Consider the following 25484-nt stretch of genomic DNA (forward strand, 5'->3'; position numbering starts at 1 on the left):
GGGGGTAGTGTGGGCGAGGGCGGGGTTTTTGCTGGGCAGGGTGGTCACGGGGTTTAGGCTCACATGGGTGAGGGTGGAGAGGGGTGTGGGGTGGTCAGGGGGGAGGCATAATCGCTTCCTCCTGTGGCTGATCATCAGCCTTTTTAAACGGGTGTTGTGGCAGGCGAGGAAGGAGTGGGTGCAGAGAGGGGTGGACTGGGGGGTGGAGGGGTGTGTTAAGAGGGTGGAGGATAGTCTACGGGTGAGGGTGGGGGTGGATGTGAGGAGGTGGGGGATGCACGCGGCCAGAGAGAGGTGGAAGGGGGGTCTTGGCCTCCTGTGAGGGGCGGGGTTTTTTTTGGGTGGTGTTGGTTTTTGTGTGGGAGGGTCACCCTGTCTGTGTTTTTTGTGTTTTGCTGGGATTGGCCCTGAGCGTGGCCTTTGGCCCAGTGAGGTCCTGATTGTGTCCCTGTGTACCCTGCCCCTGTGTGAAGCCTCAGATTTTGTGTATTGCCACTACGGGTGGTTGGTGTGCGTTTATTGTTTCCTGTTATTCCTATTATTTGTTTTATTTAAGGATTTCACTTGTGTGTGTAAGGGGCTGGGGGTGTGGGGGTTTTGGGAAGGGCGATGGTTTATTGTGGTGTCTATGAGGTGTTTATGGGGATTGGGGTTTATGGGGATTGGGGTTTGTGCGGACAGTGTCGGTTGGGTGAGTGGGGTTTAGGGCCCACGCCTTTCTTGTGTTGTGTATGTTGTGAATAAAACTTTTAAAACTAAAAAAAAATCTGTTCTTATCAGTTTAATATCTGATATGTCCTCCATGCGAGGACAACATATTAAACGGATTTTTGCAACAGGGAGTCGGAACAGGGGCTCGCTCCGTCCGCTCCGCGCATCGCCCCGGTATTGCAGCGTCTCCGGGAAGGGTGCAATCTTTCTAAGCGTGTCAAAGAGAAAAGCTAGTGAGGGAGGGAGGGAGGGAGGGAGGGAGGGAGGGAGGGAGGGAGGGAGGGAGGGAGGGAAGGAAGGAGGGAGGGAAGGAGGGAATGTCTGAATGAGTGAGGTTTGGGGGAGAGGGGTTTAGGTTAGGGCTAGGGTTTTTGGGGTGAGGGTCAAAAAACCCTCAAAAGGGGGGGGCCCCCCAACAAAGCGGAACAAGCGATCCCTACCAAAAAAACGGGGTGAAAAGGGGGTGTGGGCGGAGCCCTGTCGGCCGGTGGCGTTTTCCCGCCCTTTTAGATATAAAAAAAAAAAAAAAAAAAAAAAAAAAAAAGGGAGTGACTGAGTGAGTGACTGAGTGACTGAGTGAGTGAGTGACTGAGTGAGTGACGAGAGAGAGAGAGAGAGAGAGAGAGAGAGAGAGAGAGAGAGCGAGCTGGCTGACATTCAGCGGGGCCGAGGTGAAAAACTGGAAGGCAATCGGAATGAGTTTTTTATCGCCGTGTCAGTCGACACCAACACGGAGTGGACTGGCTGGAAGGCGCATACGATAAACACGTACGGATCTTAATGGAGAAAAAGCCATCAATGAAATGGAGAAAGTGCGGTAAGGAAAGAAAAGCCAAGCGGGCGGGCCGAGCCCCTCTGCGGCCCGTGGCGTTTCCGCGCCTTTTTTTTCCCGAGAAGGATGCGGTTCGCCCCGGTTCTCCCCGGTTCGCCCCCGCGGACGGGTGAGTCAGGGCCAACGGAGGGGTTGGGGGTAGGCCGTTTGGGTCGTTTCAAATCGACGCTCTGGTTCCCCTTCAGCACGCACAAGCCTTTCGCCTTTTACTAAAGACTTCCGTGGAGGGGAGCGCCGACGAGTGGAACGTGGTATTTTTGGGAGGCTTTGCCCGAGGGAGGGCAGAGCCTGATGGACTTGTGACAAAAGCAGGGTGAGGTTGGCTTTGGGGTTAGGTGCGTGCCTGCGGGTAAGGCAGGTTTTGTCTTTGCTTCTTCTGTAGCTGTTTCAATTCTGTTGCCTTTTGGCCTCGGCTTTCCGCTTCCGTGGTCCCTGCTTGTCCTGCGGCTTTTGGCCTCGGCTTTCCGCTTCCGTGGTCCCTGCTTGTCCTGCGGCTTTTGGCCTCGGCTTTCCGCTTCCGTGGTTTCGGCCGTTCTCGGTGTGGTGACCGAGCGGCCCAGGTGGTGCACGGAGGGTCCGCGCGCCGGGGGCGTCCGATAATGCGGTCATCGCTTCTCGGCCTTTTGGCTAAGATCAAGTGGGTTAGGGTTAGGGTTAGGGTTAGGGTTAGGTTTGGGTTAGGGTAGGGTTAAAAGAAAAACTGGGTGGTCTTCAGGAGCACGGGCCTATTACTTCTGTGTTTTAAAATATAACAAAAGAAAGGAAAGCAGAAATACCAAAAAAAACGTGTTTGTGAAATAATGTGTGTGTTTTTTCTTTTGCAGGTGCTGTGTGGTGGTGGTGACTGAGTGGATGGTGCTGAGGATTGGAGGACCAAGGTAGGTGTTGTTGAATTTGTTCTATCGTGTGTAGGTCTATGTGCCAGTATGTAAGTGTGTGCGTGTGTATGGATGCATAGCCAGGTAAGTTATGTGTGTGTATATTTTATTTTTGGTGATGTATGCGTAAGAATATGTATGAGTGTGTACATGTATATGTTCCAAAGTGTTGTGAAGTAATGTGTTTGTTCTTTTGCAGATGCTGTGTGGCGATGGATGAGTGGATGGTGCTGATCAAGGTGAGTGTTATTGAAGGTGTAATTCATTCATTAAGTGAAGCAGATCTTGTATGAGATGAAGAGTGTTATGTTTTTTCATTCAGTCCCAGGGGTGTAATTGTGTTTAACTGTGTGATCCATTTTCTTTCGGCGTGTTTCCGCTGTCCACTGGACCACCCGGACCCCGACTCCACACCAGATATGATGAGGTGAGTGACGGGGTGCTCCTGGAAGTGTGTGACGAGTGTTGTTTGTAGATGTGCCCGTGAAATGTTGTACAGATGTTGTTTGAGTCTAGTGTCTATTGAAGAGCCGGTTTCTCCTATATAATGTTTGTGGCAGAGGGTGCAGGTGATGATGTATACGACGTTGGAGGTTTGTAAGGTGAGGTTGTCCGGGACTGGAGCTGATGTGTGACTGTGAGGGTTTGTAATGAATTTTCTGTATTTATAATGAAGTGTATGAGGTTTGGCTGCTGGAGAGGGCATAGTGCTGAATTTGGTGTGTATGAGTATGTTTTTTAAACTTTTATTTTTTCTGTATGCGGAAATGATCCTGTAGGGTTTTAGTGCGGGGTATGTGCGTTGGGCCGTGGTGAAGTTATGTTTGAATGCATGTTGTAGGGGTCGAGTTTTATGTGAAAATGTGGTGACTAAGGGAATGATTATTAATGGGTCCGTAACGGTGTCTGAGGTGAACGGTGTGCCGGTATTGGTTGTGGGTGGTGGGGCCGGGGGGGTGAAACCAGAATCCTGAGTATTGTTGAAATCAGGATCGGGAGGTATGGTGGGGTTAAGGGGCGGGTCAACATCCAGTGGGGGACCAGGAAGGGTATTAACGGTAGGGTGGGGATGGGGAGGCAGGGTGGGATTAAAGGGTGGGTTGGGAAGGGTGGTGGGATTAAAGGGTGGGTCAACACCCAGTGGGGAACTAGGAAGGGGATTAAAGGTAGGGTGGGTATGGGAAGGGAAGGTGGGGTTAAAGGGCGGGTCGGGAAGGATAGTGGGGTTAAAGGGCGGGTCAGCACACAGTGGGGAACTAGGCAGGGGATTAAAGGTAGGGTGGGGGTGGGAAGGTAGGGTGGGTTTAAAGGGTGGGTTAGGAAGGATGGTGGGATTAAAGGGTGGGTCAACACCCAGTGTGGGACTAGGGAGGGGATTAAAGGTAGGGTGGGAATGGGAAGGCAGGGTGGGGTTAAAGGGCGGGTTGGAGGGACTTTTAAAGGGAGGGTTGGGTTTAGGCCTCGGGTTTGAGGGGTTGGGTTTGGGGTTTAGGCCTGGACTGGGTTTAGTCCTAGGGTTAAGGGGAGGGGTGGGGTTACAGGGTAGGTTGGGGTTGGGTATGGGGTCGGAGGGACTTTTAAAGCGAGGGTTGGGTTTAGGCCTAGGGTTAAAGGGAGGGGTGGGGTTACAGGGAGGGTTGGGGTTGGGTATGGGGTCCGAGGGGTTAGGGTTAGGGTTAGGGTTAGGGTTTAGGGTTAGGGTTAGGGTTAGGTTTGTAGAAAGGTCTCAGCCCAATGTTGGACTGGAGTTGCGCTGGCACAAGTCCTGTGTTTCTATTCAATGATTTTTTGTCCCCAGAAAAGAAGGTGAAGAGGAGGATTATTATATTGCCATCAAGGTAGGTATCCTAGTAGGTAAGTATCTAGGGTAAGTAAACAACTAAATACCCTATACTTTGGATCTGTGCTGATCTTTTTTTCTTTTTTTGTCCTACAGGAACCCTTCTGCCCCCCACTGGTCATCACAGGTAAGTATCACAGGTAAGTAGGTATGTGCATATATACACTCTTTCCTGATTCCTGGTATTGTTAAATAACTTTCTCTTTCCCCAGGAATCCCTCACCTCCTACCCGGAAAACAGCAGGGGGTATGCAACCTTTAGATGTTTATATTAATAAATCACTAATCCATAATTTTAGCATTCTTTCTGCGGTTTCCGTGGTCCAGAGAACTGGATCCCGTCCCGTCACCTGGAATTGGAGTTTATCCATCTCAGGTAACGTTTGAAAAGGAGATTTACTATCAATATAAAAGTTAAAAGCGTCAAATAATTTTTGCTGGTCCTTAGCCAACCTGTCAGAGAAATTAATGAATGGCATGTAGATAACAGCCTTGGGAAATTGTTTTTGACAGGTTTTCCAAAGCTGCTGCAGTTGTTTCACGGTGGTCGTGGGTTGCTGTCTGTCGAGACAGTTAACCATCCCCACTGACAGGATGACATGCTCTGTGTTAGAGTTTGGTGTCAATTTCTCTAGCACCCCCCTTAAATGATGGCAGTTCGCCCCTGGGAAACTGTCAACTTGGATAAAATCATCCTTAAAAGTAGGGATTGCCGAGAGATTATTGTCCCCCACCACCACTATGGGTTTCACTACGTCTAACTGCCAATCTTGTATTTTCCTCCAACAGGTCGGATGGATAACGGGCTCCTCTCGATGGAGTCTTTAGAGAAATTAATGAATGGCATGTAGATAACAGCCTTGGGAAATTGTTTTTGACAGGTTTTCCAAAGCTGCTGCAGTTGTTTCACGGTGGTCGTGGGTTGCTGTCTGTCGAGACAGTTAACCATCCCCACTGACAGGATGACATGCTCTGTGTTAGAGTTTGGTGTCAATTTCTCTAGCACCCCCCTTAAATGATGGCAGTTCGCCCCTGGGAAACTGTCAACTTGGATAAAATCATCCTTAAAAGTAGGGATTGCCGAGAGATTATTGTCCCCCACCACCACTATGGGTTTCACTACGTCTAACTGCCAATCTTGTATTTTCCTCCAACAGGTCGGATGGATAACGGGCTCCTCTCGATGGAGACGTTCATTGGGTTAGGGTTAGGGTTAGGGTTAGGGTTAGGGTTGTATGTCTGAGAAATCCCATCACCAAGCAGATCGGAGAACCGGTAAGCAAGGATCAGAGTGAGTGCACTGGCATCTTCCAGGGACCCCGGGATACAACGCCAAGAGACAGGGGCTCAGCCCCTCCAGGAACCCAAAAGGGGACCCAGGCCGGGTGTCCAGTGGTACGCAAGCCACCCAACCTCCGGAGTGGAGGAGAACACTCAGGGGGACAGGAAAACAGAGGTGGGCACATGGATAGCCCGTCTCTGTATCCACCTAGGCACGCCAGTGAAACAGTGTCAAAGCTCAGGTGGGTGGGGTGACGGTGTGTCGTGGAGGGGGTGATGATTACCGTGGTGAGGGAGGCGCTGACGGGGGGCAAGGGGGCCTGTGGAAAGGTAGTATAGCGGAGTATAGTAGAGTATAGCGCGCTCAGCCGCGGAAGCTGACGCAGGCGTGAGGTGGTGGTCGATGCAGGGGCATTGTTGTCCGGGGGTCACATGGTGGCGGGGGGGCCGGGGGGGGGTTTTTGAGGCCCGTGCCAGCGGCCATTGAGATGGCGAAGCACCGGGTCCTCTTTAATCAGGCAGGTGATTAAGGTGGAGCCAAGGGGCGGGCGTTGAGGCCCTTGGGGTAGAGTGAGGATAGTCTCCAGATCCATTTCTGTTCACATGCGCGGCGTTGTTGGAGTGTCCAGGTGGGTCCGCACTCAAGGCCGCACATGTGTAGGGAGTCAACCCCATGACGAAGAAAGTGGGGGACAAGATGAGTGTCCAGACGGCGGCAGTTATTGACCTCATAGAGGTGTTGAGTGAGGCGTGTTTGGAGGGAAGTGCCTGTCTCTCCAACATAACGCAGGTCACATGAAGTGCAGGTGAGCATGTAGACAGCGTTACATGTTGAGGGCGGCAGATGGGCGAGGTGGAGTGTGGATCCGAGTGCAGGGCACCGCACAACATCAAGGGATCCGAAGTGTGCGGGGGCCTGTACGGGTGTGGGGTTGAGGGGCCTCAGACCGCTGCGGACCAGAAACTGGCCCAGACTGCGGTTTTTGCGGTAGGCCGAGATGAGGGACGCGTCCTCGAGCGTGCCCGACCCCCTCAGATGCGTCTGGAGGTTGTCCTTGAGTCTTTGATTGAGGAGACGACTGCGGCGGCTGAAGGTGGTCACGAGGGGGATGTTGTGGAGGGTTTCCCTGGGGGGCCGCACCACTCGGAATGTGCTAAGAGCACTTCTGAGGAGGCGGCGTGAGTAGCCCCTCTGGACCAGGACCTGGAAAAGGGTGTGGGTGGCAGCAAGGAAGTCATCACGCTGCGTGCAGATTCTATGGAATCGCAGCAGCTGTGATTTAACTACCCCGGGAAACGTGTGTTTCGGGTGGTAGCTCTCCATGTGCAGGAGGGCGTGTGTATCCGTGTCCTTGAAGAAAACCTTGACGTCCAGGCGGCGGGATGTGGGGAAATCCGGGCCTTTGAAGGTGGTGGTGTCCAGGAAGTCCATGCTGGTCCCATGAAGAACAGACTTTACCTTAATGGAGGCGTGGTGGGAGTTGAGGACGTCCACAAAGGTGTTGAAGTCCTCCCGTGGGTGTGGCCACACCCCCCAGATGTCATCCAGGTATCTGAGGTAGTGGGAGGGTTGCAGAGGGCACTTGGGAAGAACGTCCGCTTCCCACCTAGCCATATATATGTCCGCGTAGGCGGGGGCGAACTTCTTACCCATGGCCACGCCTTTGAGTTGCAGGTAATGTTTACCGTTAAACTCAAAGTCGTTTTTGGTGAGCGCGATTTCGAGCAACTGCATGATGTACCTGTCAGGGCGGCCCTCTTTGGGGTGCAACAGCAGTATTTGCTCGATCGCTCGCAAACCCTCGGGAGCCTCAATGTTGGTGTAGAGGCTATCCACATCCATGGAGAAGAGGAGGTCGCTCTCATTGAGTAGCGCGGCTCTAACCTTGGCTATGAAGTCATACGTGTCTTTCACATAGCTGGGGTGCAGGTGGGAAAGCGGGTTGAGGAAGGAGTCAATGTACTCCGAAATGCCATAGGTCTCACTACCGCAGTCGGATACGATGGGTCTACCAGCAGGTATCTGATAAGGGACGGGCCAGGAGGCTGGATCCTTATGGATCTTAGGTAAGAGATAAAATTTCCTGGGTTTGGGGTCGTCCTCCCCCATCAGATAAAATCGCTGTCTGGGCACCAAGTGGCCCAGTCTCGTCAAGCGCGCGAGAATCCGATTAATCTCGGCGGCGGTAGTGAAGTACAGAGGCATATCGAGTGCGCGGTAGTACTCCGGCATGGTGAGCTGCCTTTCCGCTTCTTGGATGTAATGTTCCCGGTCCATGATCACTACAGCGGAACCCTTGTCCGCCGGTTTGATGATCAGATGTGCGTCGTGGCGCAGTTGTCTGAGGGCCACGACTTCCTCCTGGGTGAGGTTAGGGGTGTCATCTCCGACATTAGGGAGAGAGTCGGCAGACCGAAGATCCGTCCTCACCAGATTGTGGATGACCGGGGGCAGCTGGTTGTCCCTGGGCATCCAGAAGGATTTGGGGAGAAACCGAGGGCGTTTAGATGGATCCGTCTGTTCCCGTCCTTCGAAAAATGCGGCCAGTTTGAGTCTGCGGTGGTAGGCCGCAATTTCAAGGCGCATGCTGGGAGGGCTCCTGTGCCCTATGTTAAGGGTGGGGACGAAGGAGAGGCCCTTAAGCAGGAGGGAGACCTGATCAGGGGATGGTCTGAAATGGGTGGAGAGGTTGACCAGGCCCTTCCTCTCAACCAGAGCCTGATTGGGGGGACCCACCAGGTTCAAGAAGTTGGACCAGTGTTTCAGGATGGCCTGGGCCGTAGGAGTGGACCAGTGGAGATGGTCCGCTTCAGTGTGGAACAGCAATTCAGGAAGAAGGGGGATGGTGGACGTGAAGGTGGGGAGGGACCGGTTGATGTGTGTCACGTTGTCCCTCTCAGTGGGTGGTAGGCCGGGGTCCGTGTTGATGAGAGGGACCCAGATGGACGCGTGTGGAAAGGCAGTGGAGGCCCGTCTAAGCATGGTCCGAGCCTGTAGGACGGAAGCGTCCGGAGTTGCAGATCGGTCCTTAAGGCCAAAGGACAGGACGACCTGTTTGACATGTGAGACAGGGGCTGCAATGCCGCTAAGAATGTTAGTGGCATGGGAAAATGTAGCCCCCGGGTAGCAATCCACTTGTACATGGTCAAAGAGGATTGGTGGGAGGCGATGGAGGTTGGAATCCCCCATTATCACCGTCCTCCTGACCGGGGTCAAAGACCAAAGGTGTTTGGTGCCCCTGTGTTCATGGCAGGTGTACGCGGGAAGCGGACGCGCGTCTGCAGCGCGCACCGCTATCACCGGTGTGGATGACGCGGCAGTGGCTGTGGGGGGGATAACATTATCTGGATGGCCAAGGAGAAGGTGACGTAGGGGCGTGGATAACTCATTGTTCCCAGGGATGATAATAGGCGACGAAGCAAGGGGGGGCGGAGAGGGCGGGAGACGAGGAGGGGGGGACAGGGGTGTCGTCAGGGGGCGTGGGCGGAGTCCGGGGGATTGGTGGTGGTGGGTGGAAGAATGTGGACCATCTCGTAGGCGACGGGAGGAGTGGGAATCATCCCGGGGGCGGCGGGGTGAGGGAGACATTCTAGGGGAGAGGAGGAGGGGAAAAAGGAGAGAGGGAGAGAGAGGTGTGAGTGAGTGAATGGAGGAGTGTGTGAGTGAGTGGGTGGGTGGGTGGGTGTCCCACCTTACCAGGTAGTTAACACTGATATGGGGGATAAATGGACCAAGTTCCAAAATAACAAAGGGGAAATGAGAAGACAAAAATGTCTAAACCCAGTCCTGTTGATGAGAGGAACGGTCCGGGGGGGATTGAGCTGTGGAAGGAAGGGGTGGTTAGCAGCAACACACGAGTGTGATGAAGAGGAAAGGAGAGTGTCAGAAGGTGGACACCGCAGACATACATGAGTATGATGAGAGAGGAGAGTAGGGGAGCGTGCGTGTAAGGGAGTGAGCACAAGAGAGAGAGAGGGCAAGAGAGACAGAGAGAGAGAGAGAGAGAGAGAGAGAGAGAGTGTGTGATAGTGAGAGAGAGAGAGAGAGAGAGAGAGAGAGAGAGAGAGAGAGAGAGAGAGGGAGTGTGTGATAGTGAGAGAGAGAGAGAGAGAGAGAGTGTGTGTGATAGTGAGAGAGAGAGAGAGAGAGAGTGTGTGTGATAGTGAGAGAGAGAGAGTGTGTGTGATAGTGAGAGAGAGAGAGAGAGAGAGAGAGAGAGAGAGAGAGAGAGAGAGAGAGAGAGAGAGAGTGTGTGATAGTGAGAGAGAGAGAGAGAGAGAGAGAGAGAGAGAGAGAGAGAGAGAGAGAGAGAGAGAGAGAGAGAGGTAAAGAGAGTGTGAGGGTGCTTCTCAGAGCAAATAAAAGTTGCAGTCCAAAACGTAGACATCGCACTCCGGGTAGAGCTACCTGTAAGCCCTGACCAGAATAAACGGAGCGAACGCGATGGCTAACTGGCCGCGACCGGTTTCGTCCCCCATTAGAAGCCGGGACTCGTCAGGCGGTTGCCAAAAGAAGGGAGCACAGGTAAAATGGGGGCGGCCTACGGCTATGAATCAACAGGGGCAGCCTGGGTGGCGTAGAGAATGTGGAAAAAATTGTAAAAATACACATCACCAGTCCCCCAGGAGGCCTCAGGTGATTCACCAGAAGCGGTAATTGAGTAGGTATAAACTAGGGAAAAGATGAGAGGTGGAGAGAGAGAGAGAGAGAGAGAGAGGGAGAGAGAGAGAGAGGGTAATGGAGGGACAGGGGGGTGGGTAGGTGGGCGCAGGCACGAGAGAAGGTGGGAGGCACGTGTAGGTGATGGAGGGCTGGGTCGTGTCGGTCTAGGAAGGAAGGTGAGGATTAAATAAAGGACACCCTGGAGGGGAGAGAGAAGAGAGAGAGAGGAACGTTAATACCACAAGGAGAGGATCCATAACCGGATGGAGAGGGTGTGTGTGCGTGTGCGTGCACGTGTGCAAACCGGTGGGTGTGTGCGGGTGTAGAAAGCAGGACTGTGGGGTGGCCCCAGTGGTAACAGTAGGTGTGAGGGATGGTGTGTTTGGGAGAGGGTGAGAGGAGGGGAGAGAGAGGAAGGATCAAGAGAGTAGAAATTAGAGGAGGGGTGAAGCTAGGTTACAGAAAGTGACAAGGAGTGTGAGAACCGAAGCGTGGCAGAGAGGCGTGTGACTGTGGAGTGTGTGGCAGGATAGAGGAGGGGTGAAGCTAGGTTACAGAAAGTGACAGGAAGGAGTGTGAGAACCCAGGCATGGCAGAGAGGCGTGTGACTGTGGAGTGTGTGGCAGGCTGGATGGGGGGGTAGGCCCAAGCAGCAATATGTGTGATGGATGGTGTGTGTGGGAGAGAGTGAGAGAAGAGAGGAAGGGGACCACAAGGGCAGAGGATAGATGAGGGGTGAAGCTGGGACACAGAGAGTGACACAGAAGGAGTATGGGTGGGGGGGGGGGGGGGGGGGGGGGGGAGAAGGGTTTGGGTTTGGGTATGAGGTCAAGGGAGAGTAGAGGATAGATGAGGGGTGAAGCTAGGGCACAGGAAGTGACAAGAAGTAGTGTGAGAATCTAGGCGTGGCCGAGAGGTGTGTGTGTAGAGTGTGTGGCAGGCTGGACGGGGGGTAGGCCCAAGCAGCAATATGTGTGATGGATGGTGTGTACGGGAGAGGAGAGAGGGGAGAGGAGAGGGGAAGGATCAGGGGAGCAGAGGATAGAGGAGGGGTGAAGCTAGGTTACAGAAAGTGACAAGAGGGAGTGTGAGAACCTAGGCATGGCAGAGAGGCGTGTGACTGTGGAGTGTGTGGCAGGATAGAGGAGGGGTGAAGCTAGGTTACAGAAAGTGACAAGAAGGAGTGTGAGAACCCAGGCATGGCAGAGAGGCGTGTGACTGTGGAGTGTGTGGCAGGCCGGATGGGGGGTAGGCCCAAGCAGCAATATGTGTGATGGATGGTGTGTGTGGGAGAGAGTGAGAGAAGAGAGGAAGGGGACCACAAGGGCAGAGGATAGATGAGGGGTGAAGCTGGGACACAGAGAGTGACACAGAAGGAGTATGGGTGGGGGGGGGGGGGGGGGGTTTGGGGGGGGGGAAAAGAGAGAAGGGTTTGGGTTTGGGTTTAGGTATGAGGTCAAGTGTCAAGGGAGAGTAGAGGATAGATGAGGGGTGAAGCTAGGGCACAGGAAGTGACAAGCAGTAGTGTGAGAATCTAGGCGTGGCAGAGAGGTGTGTGTGTGTGGAGTGTGTAGCAGGCTGGACGGGGGGTAGGCCCAAGCAGCCATATGTGTGATGGATGGTGTGTATGGGAGAGGAGAGAGGGGAGAGGAGAGGGGAAGGATCAGGGGAGCAGAGGATAGAGGAGGGGTGAAGCTAGGTTACAGAAAATGACAAGAGGGAGTGTGAGAACCTAGGCATGGCAGAGAGGCGTGTGACTGTGGAGTGTGTGGCAGGATAGAGGAGGGGTGAAGCTAGGTTACAGAAAGTGACAAGAAGGAGTGTGAGAAACCAGGCACGGCAGAGAGGCGTGTGGCTGTGGAGTGTGTGGCAGGCTGGATGGGGGGTAGGCCCAAGCAGCAATATGTGTGATGGATGGTGTGTGTGGGAGAGAGTGAGAGAGGAGAGGAAGGGGACCAGAAGGGCAGAGGATAGACGAGGGGTGAAGCTGGGACACAGAGAGTGACACAGAAGGAGTATGGGTGGGGGGGGGGGGGGTTTTGTGAGGTCAAGGGTTGTGTTTAGGGTAGGAGAGAGGGAGGGAGATCAAGGGGGGACACAGAGGGTTGAGGTAGGGAAGGGTTGGGGGGGGGGGGGGGGGGGAAAGCTTGGGTTTAGGTATGAGGTCGAGGGTCAAGGGAGAGTAGAGGATAGATGAGGGGTGAAGCTAGGGCACAGAAAGTGACAAGAAGTAGTGTGAGAATCTAGGCGTGGCAGAGAGGTGTGTGTGTGGAGTGTGTGGCAGGCTGGACGGGGGGTAGGCCCAAGCAGCAATATGTGTGATGGATGGTGTGTATGGGAGAGGAGAGAGGGGAGAGGAGAGGGGAAGGATCAGGGGAGCAGAGGATAGAGGAGGGGTGAAGCTAGGTTACAGAAAGTGACAAGAGGGAGTGTGAGAACCTAGGCATGGCAGAGAGGCGTGTGACTGTGGAGTGTGTGGCAGGATAGAGGAGGGGTGAAGCTAGGTTACAGAAAGTGACAAGAAGGAGTGTGAGAAACCAGGCACGGCAGAGAGGCGTGTGGCTGTGGAGTGTGTGGCAGGCTGGACGGGGGGTAGGCCCAAGCAGCAATATGTGTGATGGATGGTGTGTATGGGAGAGGAGAGAGGGGAGAGGAGAGGGGGAGGATCAGGGGAGCAGAGGATAGAGGAGGGGTGAAGCTAGGGCACAGAAAGTGACAAGAAGTAGTGTGAGAATCTAGGCGTGGCAGAGAGGTGTGTGTGTGGAGTGTGTGGCAGGCTGGACGGGGGGTAGGCCCAAGCAGCAATATGTGTGATGGATGGTGTGTATGGGAGAGGAGAGAGGGGAGAGGAGAGGGGGAGGATCAGGGGAGCAGAGGATAGAGGAGGGGTGAAGCTAGGTTACAGAAAGTGACAAGAAGGAGTGTGAGAACCCAGGTATGGCAGAGAGGCGTGTGGCTGTGGAGTGTGTGGCAGGCTGGATGGGGGGTAGGCCCAAGCAGCAATATGTGTGATGGATGGTGTGTGTGGGAGAGAGTGAGAGGAGAGAGGAAGGGGACCACAAGGGCAGAGGATAGATGAGGGGTGAAGCTGGGACACAGAGAGTGACACAGAAGGAGTATGGATGGGGGGGGGGGGGGGGGGGGGGGGGGGAGAAGGGTTTGGGTTTAGGTATGAGGTCAAGGGTCAAGGGAGAGTAGAGGATAGATGAGGGGTGAAGCTAGGGCACAGGAAGTGACAAGAAGTAGTGTGAGAATCTAGGCGTGGCAGAGAGGTGTGTGTGTGGAGTGTGTGGCAGGCTGGACGGGGGGTAGGCCCAAGCAGCAATATGTGTGATGGATGGTGTGTATGGGAGAGGAGAGAGGGGAGAGGAGAGGGGAAGGATCAGGGGAGCAGAGGATAGAGGAGGGGTGAAGTTAGGTTACAGAAAGTGACAAGAAGGAGTGTGAGAACCTAGGCATGGCAGAGAGGCGTGTGACTGTGGAGTGTGTGGTAGGCTGGACAGGGGGTAGGCCCAGGCAGTATATGTGTGCTAAGAGGAGAGTAAGTCGCAGGTGAGTGGTGAGGTTGTTCTAACATAGGGTGTGGCAACAGGTGGAAGTATGAGAGCAGAAACCTGGCAAAAGGGTGTGTGTGGGGTGTGCAGCAGTCTGGTTAGGGGGTAAGCTTAGGCCGCAGTATGTGTGGAAGGACTGAGGTGTGCATGGGAGAGGGAGAAGGGGAGACCAGTGGGAGAGGGTAGAGGGAGAGAGAGAGAGGGGGGAGGAGAGAGGAGGAGATCAGGAACGTGCGTGAATGATAAGGGGGATGTAGGAGAGAGTTGCATGACAGAAAGTGTGTGGGACAAGTGGAAAATCTATGTATGTGAGTGTGTGTGCACGCGTGGGGGGGGGGGGGGGTTAGGGTTAGGGTTAGGGTTAGGGTTAGGGTTAGGGTTAGGGTTAGGGTTAGGGTTAGGTTAGGTGACAGATCTCAACCCCCTGCAGGGTTGGAGTTGCACTGGCGCTAGCCCCCCGTGTTGGACTGTGGAGGTCTATTGTTCCTGTGAGAATGTGAAAAAAAGAAGAAGGAGATTTGAAGGTCTGTAAGGTAAGTGTTTGCAAAATATTGAAACATACAGTTTGTCCTCTATGAGGGTGCAAGAAACTGATGTTTCACCCCTTTTCTCTCTCCCCAGGTGGATCCCTCGACATTGAATGCAGCAAGAAAGGTAAGTGCAACTGCATTTTTTGGAGTTGGGATCCCCCACATGGCGGGGCAACAAGCACCCAACAAAAATGTAATAAATCATAATTCATAATATCATTATTACAACAAAAAACATATATACATATTAATATATATGAAAACCCGCCATGTGGAAGATCCCAACTACCTGTGGTGTCTACAGGTACCCCCAAGGAAGACCAAGGTAAGTTTTTTTCAACACTTTCTGATGTTTATTTAGGGCCTTTTTGGATTTTTAATATTTTTCATTTAGCCCTAGCGGGTCAATTGTTTTTAAAAGATGTATCCAGGTCCTTTCAGCCTTCTGCCTTTGAGTTTTTGTCCACTCTTTATGGCTCTCCAGACCCTCAATCCCCATGTTGTTAACCCCATGCATTACAAAGTGCCGGTAAAGGACTGTATCCTCGTTTCCTCTCCTGACCTGATACCTGTGCTGTTTAAAACGGATCTCCATGGAGTATCTGGTTTCTCCTATGTACAGTTTCTGGCAACTGGAGCATCTGATAGCATAGACCACGTTGTAAGTTTTAAAATCAATGCTATTCCCTATAGGTACCCCCCTCCCAGAATATCTATTCCCAATATAGACATCCTGTTGGAAGTGTTGTTGTTCCGTTAGGGATACCTTAGTTTTTTTATTCAGGCTCGAGTGTACCAGTTTATCTTTAAGATTTTTGTTTCTCCTGTATGCAGAGATCAATTTAAAACCACCCAGGTCCTCCAGGGTCTCCTGGGCCTGTCCAAAGTTGAGCCTCAGCTGGCCACCCAAACGTCCAAGAGGATGAGAGAACGTCGTGACCACAGGTATAATTTTCTTCTCATCATTTTGCACTACATATCTCCCATTTGTTTGGAACACCCGCCTCACTTCACTCCTTATCCCCCTCAGGAACCTCCGAGAATATCCCCGAGGCCTCAGGGCTTTAAAGAGGACCGATGTCGCCTCCTCCACATCACTAAGGTGAGTACAAATGCGATGGAATCTGATCAATTGTGATTTGACCAGACCCTTATATGTATGCTTAGGATGGTAACTGTTTTTGTGGAGCAACGCATGCCTATCTGTTTCCTTAAAGAAAACTTTAGTGGCTAATGTTTTTATTGTTGCTCCCAAACAAGATGAAAAGAATACCTGTGTGTCTAGAAACTCCAATGTTTCCCTCTGGATGTTGTGTGTTATTTTGATGGCCGGATGATGTGTGTTTAAGACTTCCAAGAATGCTTTAAAACTCTCCATGTCTCCCTCCCAGATACCAAAGATGTCATCAAGGTACCTCAAATACAGCGACGGCAGATGGCGGCATTTCACAAATGCTGATTCTTCCCACCCACACATATACAAGTTGGCATAGGCTGGGGCAAATTTTTTGCCCATCGCTGTACCATGGATCTGGAGGTAGTGTTTGTTGTTAAACTCAAAGTCATTCCGGTCAAGGCTCATCTTTAACAGTTCTAAAATATACGCATCAGGTCTTCCTGGAACAGGAAATTTATTAAAAGCAGCTCTTATTGACTGTAGGCCCAAGGTCGTATCTATGTTGGTGTATAGAGAGTTGATGTCAATAGAAAACAAAAACGCATCAGCTGAGACTGAAATTAACCCAACTTTCTCCACAAAATCATACGTATCCTTTATGTAGGAAGCATGTTTGTGTGAAAGAGGGTTAATGTGCAGGTCCAGATACTCAGCGATGTTAGACGACTCTGAGCCACAGTCACTCACTATTGGTCGACCACAGGGAACCCGGCCCGGGACAGTCCATTGGTCCAGGGCCTTGTGTATCTTAGGAAGCAGGTAGAAGACTCTTGGCCTGGGAACATCCGGCCCCAACAGGTAAGTCATCTGTTTTGATGTTATTATGTCATCCCGGAACATATCACACAAGATGGATCGGATCATGATTTGTGTCTCGGGCTGCATTGAATGTAATAAAGGTGTGTAATGATCTCTGTTGGCCAATTGCCTCTCTGCTTCCAATAGATACTGTGTTCTGTCCATAATCACAATTTGTGATCCCTTATCTGCTGGTTTGATTACTAGAGCCGGGTCGTCCGCCAGAGTCTTAATGGCTTGGAGTTCCTCTATGCTCAAATTGTAAGTATGTTCCGGCATCGGTCTAAAAGCCCTTAAGGCTTCCAGATCTTTTTCAATAAGGGTCTCAATTGTGTTTGACACTCTCCTTGGTACCCAACTAGACGGGTCCGTGAAGGGTGTATGGACATATTCATTTTCATAATTAAAATGATCTAAAAGCTTCAATCTCCTGTGATACACATGGAGATCTCGGCGTAATTCCCTGCGGTCTGGCTGCCTCGGAGTAGGAATAAAGGTAAGTCCCAATTCCAACACTTTTTTCTCGACCTCATTCAGTCTATAAGACCTCGAGAGGTTCATAATGTTGGATGTCGGAGCTGTATCATCACACTCGTCTCCGTCTAGTTTAAAAATTCAAGGGTTAGGGTTAGGGTTAGGGTTAGGGTTAGGGTTAGGGTTAGGGTTAGGGTTAGGTATGGGGAATAACTAGGTAAAAAGTATTATTTTACCCAGGGTGCACAGGCACAGGGACTAAACTTATGTAAAAAAAAAAAACATAGTGAAAAATTAGAAGATTAAAGAAGAAAGAAAAGGGAGGGGAAAAGGGGGGGGGGGGGGAGGAAAAAGAGTAAGAAAACATACAAGAAGATAAGGGTAGGGGAAAAAAATAATAAAATTCACAGTAGAAATAAGTGCTCCAGATAGGAATATTAAAAAGTGCTTACATTAATGAAGGGTGCCAGGTGGGGAAAGGTTATGGTTGGGGTTGGGGGGATGGGGAAGAGCAGAAGAAGGAGGGGTCAAGGGAGGGAGGGGGAGGGAGGGGGGGGGGAAAAGGAAAGAAAGGAAAAAGAAGGGGGAAGGTTGAGTTTAGGCAAAAGAAGAGGGGAAGAGGGGGGGTAGGTTGGGTTGTGATTAGGGTCAGGGAAGTGGGAAAGGGAATACTAACAAAAGGGGGAGGGGAAGTGGGGGGGAAAAAAAGAGGGGAAGGTTGGGTTTAGGCAGGAGGGAGAAGAAAGGAGGGGAGGGAGAGAGAAACCAAAGAGGGAAGGAAAGCAGGTGTAGTTAAGGGGGAGGAATAAGAGTGAGGGTGGGAGGTGTGGGGTATGTTAGTGTAAGAGGAATACAGACCCTGCAGGGATAAATCCTGGGACAAGGAAGGGTTAGGGTTAGGGTTAGGGTTAGGGTTAGGGTTAGGGTTAGGGTTAGGGTTAGGGTTAGGTTTGGGTTAGGGTAGGGTTAAAAGAAAAACTGGGTGGTCTTCAGGAGCACGGGCCTATTACTTCTGTGTTTTAAAATATAACAAAAGAAAGGAAAGCAGAAATACCAAAAAAAACGTGTTTGTGAAATAATGTGTGTGTTCTTTCTTTTGCAGGTGCTGTGTGGTGGTGGTGACTGAGTGGATGGTGCTGAGGATTGGAGGACCAAAGTAGGTGTTGTTGAATTTGTTCTATCGTGTGTAGGTCTATGTGCCAGTATGTAAGTGTGTGCGTGTGTATGGATGCATAGCCAGGTAAGTTATGTGTGTGTATATTTTATTTTTGGTGATGTATGCGTAAGAATATGTATGAGTGTGTACATGTATATGTTCCAAAGTGTTGTGAAGTAATGTGTTTGTTCTTTTGCAGATGCTGTGTGGCGATGGATGAGTGGATGGTGCTGATCAAGGTGAGTGTTATTGAAGGTGTAATTCATTCATTAAGTGAAGCAGATCTTGTATGAGATGAAGAGTGTTATGTTTTTTCATTCAGTCCCAGGGGTGTAATTGTGTTTAACTGTGTGATCCATTTTCTTTCGGCGTGTTTCCGCTGTCCACTGGACCACCCGGACCCCGACTCCACACCAGATATGATGAGGTGAGTGACGGGGTGCTCCTGGAAGTGTGTGACGAGTGTTGTTTGTAGATGTGCCCGTGAAATGTTGTACAGATGTTGTTTGAGTCTAGTGTCTATTGAAGAGCCGGTTTCTCCTATATAATGTTTGTGGCAGAGGGTGCAGGTGATGATGTATACGACGTTGGAGGTTTGTAAGGTGAGGTTGTCCGGGACTGGAGCTGATGTGTGACTGTGAGGGTTTGTAATGAATTTTCTGTATTTATAATGAAGTGTATGAGGTTTGGCTGCTGGAGGGGGCATAGTGCTGAATTTGGTGTGTATGAGTATGTTTTTTAAACTTTTATTTTTTCTGTATGCGGAAATGATCCTGTAGGGTTTTAGTGCGGGGTATGTGCGTTGGGCCGTGGTGAAGTTATGTTTGAATGCATGTTGTAGGGGTCGAGTTTTATGTGAAAATGTGGTGACTAAGGGAATGATTATTAATGGGTCCGTAACGGTGTCTGAGGTGAACGGTGTGCCGGTATTGGTTGTGGGTGGTGGGGCCGGGGGGGTGAAACCAGAATCCTGAGTATTGTTGAAATCAGGATCGGGAGGTATGGTGGGGTTAAGGGGCGGGTCAACATCCAGTGGGGGACCAGGAAGGGTATTAACGGTAGGGTGGGGATGGGGAGGCAGGGTGGGATTAAAGGGTGGGTTGGGAAGGGTGGTGGGATTAAAGGGTGGGTCAACACCCAGTGGGGAACTAGGAAGGGGATTAAAGGTAGGGTGGGTATGGGAAGGGAAGGTGGGGTTAAAGGGCGGGTCGGGAAGGATAGTGGGGTTAAAGGGCGGGTCAGCACACAGTGGGGAACTAGGCAGGGGATTAAAGGTAGGGTGGGGGTGGGAAGGTAGGGTGGGTTTAAAGGGTGGGTTAGGAAGGATGGTGGGATTAAAGGGTGGGTCAACACCCAGTGTGGGACTAGGGAGGGGATTAAAGGTAGGGTGGGAATGGGAAGGCAGGGTGGGGTTAAAGGGCGGGTTGGAGGGACTTTTAAAGGGAGGGTTGGGTTTAGGCCTCGGGTTTGAGGGGTTGGGTTTGGGGTTTAGGCCTGGACTGGGTTTAGTCCTAGGGTTAAGGGGAGGGGTGGGGTTACAGGGTAGGTTGGGGTTGGGTATGGGGTCGGAGGGACTTTTAAAGCGAGGGTTGGGTTTAGGCCTAGGGTTAAAGGGAGGGGTGGGGTTACAGGGAGGGTTGGGGTTGGGTATGGGGTCCGAGGGGTTGGGGTTAGGATGAGGGACCAGGTTGGGTGTAGCTCTTGGGGCAGGCAGAGAGGGGTTAAAGGGAAGGTTGAGTTGGGGTTTAAGACGGCGGATGGAATTGAATATGGGGTAGAGACGGGGTGTTGGATGGAGTCCCGCAGCAAGGTCCCGGGAAGGTTCAGGGCTAGGAGGGGGGTTGGGGGAGGATGCAGGATACGGACCCGGTGTAGGGTAAGGGGAGGGATTCGGAGGGGATGGGGAAAGGAGGGAGAGGGACCGTGCTGCGGGTTGTGTATGTACTGATGCTTGTGTTTGGAGTGCAGGAATTGTGTGTAATGTGTGTGTCGTGTGTGTATTGGTTGTGTATGTGTCTTTGTTTGGTGCGGTGTGTGTATGTGTGGGCTGAGTGGGAGAGAGGGCTGCCAAAGTGTCGTTCTTGATTGTGCGCAGAAACCGTTTGGAATATCCCCTCTGTCTGAGTGCGTGAAATAGTGTTGAGATGGCTATGTGTAAATCTTCTTTGTGAGAAGATATTCTATGAAACCGGATTATTTGTGATTTGACTATACCTTTAAATGTGTGTTTGGGATGGTAACTGTGTTTGTGTAATAGGGCGTGTGTGTCTGTAGGTTTAAAGTATACTCGTGTCTGTAATGTCTTATGTGTTGTATTTATTGGGTGGAAATATACTGTGGTGTCCAAAAAGTGAATTTGCTGTGGGTCAATTATGTATTTTACTGTTATTGACGGGTGATGTGAGTTGAGTATGTGTATGAATTCCGTGAAATGTTTGATGTCGTGTGGCCATGCTCCTATGATGTCATCTAAAAATCTGTAGTAAAATGATGGTTGTAGTGGACACTTTGACAGCGCTTCTCTCTCCCACTCAGCCATGTATATGTTTGCATAGGCGGGTGCGAACTTCTTGCCCATAGCTGTTCCCGATACCTGTAGGTAATGTTTATTGTTAAATAAAAAATCATTGCTGTCTAAACTAATTTGGAGTAATTGTAGAATGTCCTGATCCGGTCTATTGGGGTCTGGGTGTTTTTGAAATAATGACTTGACAGCCTGCACACCCATTGTGGTGTTAATGTTGGTGTACAGGCTGTCAACGTCAATGGTGAAGATATGTGTGTGGGCGGGAACAGCTATGGGCTTGAGCTTTTCTAAGAAGTGGTAGGTGTCTTTGAGGTAACTAGGGTGGCGGGTGGATAGGGGGTTGATGTAGTGGTCAATGTATTCCGATATGTTATATGATTCGCTGTTGCAGTCTGAGACTATGGGCCTACCAGGAGGAACTTCAAAGGGAATGGTCCAGGTGTCCGGTTCCTTATGGATCTTTGGAAGTAAGTAAAATAGTCTCTGTCGTGGTGTGTCTGGTCCGTATAAGTAGTCCCGTTGTTTGGCTGTAATGTATTGTCTACTGTAAAGTGATTTGATGATAGTCCTGAGTTTAACCTGTGTCTGTGGTTGTATGCTATCCGGTATGATCTTGTAATGTCTGTTGTTGTTTAATTGCCTGTTTGCTTCAAAGATGTACTGATGGTTATCTAAAATGACTATCTTGGATCCTTTGTCCGCTGGTTTGATGACTATGTGTGTGTTGTTTTTAAGTGTTTGTAGTGATTCTCGGAGTGTGGTCGTGAGGTTGTCTTGTCTGTCCGTCTGTGTGTTGTTGTAGTCCCGTAGTGTCCTTCTGTCTGTCTTAATAAGGTGTCTGATATGGTGATCCACCTGGGAGAGTTTGGGCTCCCAGGTGGAGGGATTGATAAATGGCAGGTGAGTGTCATTGTCCGTGAAGTCAAAGTAGTCCAAAATCTTCAGTCGTCTGTGGTATTTGTGAATGTCCCTTTGAAGTTCCTCCTGGTCAAACGTGGTGGGGCGGGGAACGAAGGTGAGGCCTCTCTCCAGCAGTGCTATCTGTGTTTGTGACGGATGAAATGTTTTGGATAGATTCAGTATGTTAGAGTTGGGTGGTAGTGGTGCATAAGGGGGCTGAGAGACAGAGAGAGGGGGGGCAGTAGATATGTGTGTCGTTAATAGGTGAGTGGCGGTGTTAGAGGTGTCCGGGTTGTGGGTAGGGGTGATTATAAATTTAGTTGTGAACACCAGTGTGAGAAAATTGCTGTTGCTGTTTCCGGTGTCCAGTGAATGGTGTCCCTAGTGGTGCGGAATGAGTCCTTCGGTATTTCAAAGAGTGTGGGTAGATGTGTGCTGATGTATCCATTCATTATCTTGATGTTTTGTTTCTGTTGTGGGGTGAGAAGTGGTGAGTGGTTCATGATGGGGACATAGATGGTGGCGTTGGGGAAAGTGCTCTTGGCTTCCTTGTGCATGCTTGCTAACTGTTTCAGTGATGTCTGGTATGGGTCGTGGTCCTTGTTGTTGAGACCCACCGAGAGGACCACCACCTCTGTGTGTGGGTGTATATCAGTTTTTTCTAAAACCTTCTGGAAATGATAGAAAGTGGCCCCAGGGTAGCTGTCCACCTGTGCCATAGGGTTCTGGAAGGAGGGGATTCTGTTAAGGTTAGAATCCCCAATGAACAAGTGGGACTTGGTGCCCTTGATTGTCCAGTCCGCCACCTTGCGTGAGGGGCGAGCTATATGGTAGGAGGGTTTGAATGATGTGTATGCGTGAGAGGAGGTGATTTGGCTATGTGATGGAGGCTGGGGACTATATGTTGTTTCTAAGGGTGTGTGTGTGGAGGCGCCAAGTTGTGGAGAGTCCCCCACAGGCCCCTTGGTAGGGTGGAAAGGGGAGGGCTCAGAGCAGGCTTTCTCCAAAGGTGATTTGCCTTTTAGGTGCCCTTTCATCATTTTAGCCTGCAATGAGGGCCTGTTTTTTGAGGGACTCTCCTGTCTGGCGCCTGGGGAAGGGAAGAAAGAGGGGGTTAATGTATGTACAGTGATGTTTGGGCCAGGTTTCTGAGGGATGGGGGAGGCTGATGAGGGGGAATTGCGGTGACCTACGGGGGAGGGGAAGCTTGTCTCAGTGGAGAAAGCTTCCCGTGTCCGTGTTTGTGTGTTAGAGGGGGAGTAGGTGTGTTTTTTGAAATGGGATTGAGTGAGGGACTTAGTGGTTAGTGTGGGGGGAGTCCTGAGTGTGGTGGCCAGAAGGGGGATCTGAGATGTGCGTGCGCCTAAATTAAGTGTGTACTTGTATGTGTGAGCGGCTCTGGGAAGGAGTGGGAATTCCGGTGATATCTGTGTGTTGTGAAAAGAAGTGTCTGTGATGTGTTGTTCGGTGGGTGTTCCTATGTGTGTGCTAATTGTTTCATTTTTTGTAGGTGTGTTTGTAAGTGGCTGAGGTGGCGGTGTAGCTGGCAAGGTGGCGGACTGGACGGTCGGCAAAGGTAGGTGCTGGGTTGTGATCTGGTGTGCAGGTGAAGCTGAAGGTAAGGTGACTGGTTGGAGGACAGGTGATGTTGGAGATTGGACTACAGGTGAGATGAAATGTGTGGTGCATGACTGTTGAGTTGTTGGGTGTGGTGTAGTCGTGTGTATGATGGGTGGCTGTTGTGTGGGTAAATGTGTTGTGGGAGTGGCTACAGGTGTAGGGGCCATGTCTGTGTGTGTAGTGGTAATGGGTGGCTGTTGAGTGACTGTATATGTTATGGTGGTATCTATGTGTTCTGTAAGTAAACATTGGGTGGGTGAGTGTGGTGTAGTGTTGTTGGATGTGTGTGTGATAGGTGGCTGTGGAGAGAGCAAGTGTGGTGCAGTGTTGTTGACCGTGTGTGAGACAGGTGACTGTTGGTGGAGTGAGTGCGGTGAAGTGTTTCTGAATGTGTGTGTGATAGGTGGCTGAGATGGTGGGGGTGGTGCCGTGTTGTTGGCTGTGTGAGGTGTGTGTAGTGTAGTGTTGTTGGTTGTATGTGGTGTGTGTGTGTGTGATGTGGTGTTATTGGCTGTGTGTTGTGTGTGTTGTGTAGTGTTGTCGGGTGTATGTGGTATGTGTGTGTGTGATGCAATATTGTTGGTTGTGTGAGGTGTGTGTAGTGTGGTGTTGTTGGCTGTATGTGGTGTGTGTGTGTGTGATGCCGTGTTGTTGGCTGTGTGTGGTGTGTGTTGTGTAGTGTTGTTGGGCGTATGTGGCGTGTGTGTGTGTGATGGTGATGCAGTGTTGTTGGATATGTGTGGTGTGTGTTGTGTAGTGTTGTTGGGCGTATGTGGCGTGTGTGTGTGTGATGCAGTGTTGTTGGCTATGTGTGGTGTGTTTTGTGTAGTATTGTTGGCTGTATGTGATGTGTATGTGTGTGATGGTGATGTAGTGTTGTTGGCTGTGTGTGGTGTGTGTTGTGTAGTATTGTTGGCTGTATGTGGTGTGTATGTATGTGATGGTGATGCAGTGTTGTTGGCTGTGTGTGGTGTGTGTTGTGTAGTAGTGTTGGCTGTACGTGGTGTGTATGTGTGTGGTGGTGATGCAGTGTTGTTGGCTGTGTGTGGTGTGTGTTGTGTAGTATTGTTGGCTGTATGTGGTGTGTGTGTGTGTGCTGGTGATGCAGTATTGTTGGCTGTGTGTGGTATGTGTTGTGTAGTATTGTTGGCTGTATGTGGTGTGTGTGTGTGTGCTGGTGATGCAGTGTTGTTGGCTGTGTGTGGTGTGTGCTGTGTAGTGTTGTTGGCTGCATGTGGTGTGTGTGTGTGTGGTGGTGCAGTGTTGTTGATTATGTGTGGTGTGTGTTGCATAGTGTTGTTGGCTGTATGTGGTGTGTGTAGTGTAGTGTTGTTAGTTATGTGTGTTGTAGTTTGCTGCTGAAGGAAAGACTGTGGTGTGTGTGGTGTGGTGTCACTAGCTGTGTGTATTGTAGATGATTGTTGAAGGGAGGACTGTGTTGTGTGTGGAGTGTGTGTTCTGGGTTGTCGTTGAGGAAGTGACTGTAGTGGGTGTGATGGAAGGTGGGCTGTATGTGTGATAGGTGGTTGAGATGTAGGTGCCTGTGCTGTAATAGTATGTGTGGAGATGCTGGATGACTGTTGGCTAGGTGTCTGTGATTTAAGTGTGTCTGCATATGTCTTGCGTGGCCGTTGGGTGAATGTGTGTGCTGCAGGGATGGTTGTGTGTGCAGTAGTGGTAGTAGTAGTGAGTGGCTGATGTACAGATGGATCTGTTGTGGGAGTGACTATGTGTGTAGTGGCTGGCTGTTGAGTGGGTGACTGCGGTGTTGGAGTGGTCCTGTGTGACTGCCCGTGCTGTGTGGCTGAGGGGAGTTGTAGAAGTGTCTCTACTGTTGCAATGGTTGTCTGTGTGAGTCTGTGTGTGTACCTCTTCTGTGCCCACCCCATGGCTATGTGCAATGCAGTGGTGTTGAGTGTGGGTGCTGTGGGGATGAGTGTCTGGATGGTAGTGTTGTAGTGTGTCTGTAAAATGCCCAGGTTATTATTCATCCATAGTGTAGTGTTGTCTGCAACTAAAAGTGTGGTGTGTTCAGTAGGTGAAGAAGGCCTGATAAAAGAAGTGAGTTTCCCCACCTGCCTCATCATGCCTCTCGGGTGAGTCTTTGTTAAAATGGCGGCATTCATGATCTCACCATGGTGGACTGCCTGTATTATTTTAAAATACAATTTTGCTGCTTGCCTGGTGGCCTCATCCGGTGCCTGACCAGTGGGCAGAGTGTTGTATGTGTTGTGTGTGTAAGTGTTGTGTGTGTGCGTGTCTGCATGGGTGTTGTGTGTTTGAGTATTGTGTGGCTGCGCATTGGGTGGATGCATTCGTTGTGGATAAGTGTTGTAGGCCTGGGTGTTGTGTGACTGAATGTTATGTGATGCAGTGTGATGTGGATGAGGATTACGGGGTTGAGTGTTGTCTGGTAGGGTGTTGTGTGCTGGAGTGTGATATGTGTGAGTGTTGTGGCCCTGGGTGTTGTATGTCTGAGTGTGGCGTGGTTGAATGTGTTGTACATGAGTGTTGTGTGGGTGAATGTTGTGTGCATGGATGTT

General features: G+C 50.9%; 1 non-coding gene and 1 pseudogene across 1 annotated transcript; both read left to right on the forward strand.

Moving 5' to 3' along the window:
- The first annotated feature begins 742 nt into the window (after positions 1–742).
- Positions 743–919, forward strand: LOC136954768 (U2 spliceosomal RNA; annotated as a pseudogene).
- A 789-nt stretch (positions 920–1708) lies between these two features.
- LOC136954772 (U5 spliceosomal RNA) lies at positions 1709–1826 on the forward strand. The gene has a single exon (XR_010878135.1). It is a non-coding gene; the product is annotated as a U5 spliceosomal RNA (small nuclear RNA).
- Positions 1827–25484: the final 23658 nt, after the last annotated feature.

The sequence above is a fragment of the Osmerus mordax genome, chromosome 12 (assembly GCF_038355195.1).
Source record: "Osmerus mordax isolate fOsmMor3 chromosome 12, fOsmMor3.pri, whole genome shotgun sequence".
NCBI classification, from domain to species: domain Eukaryota; kingdom Metazoa; phylum Chordata; class Actinopteri; order Osmeriformes; family Osmeridae; genus Osmerus; species Osmerus mordax.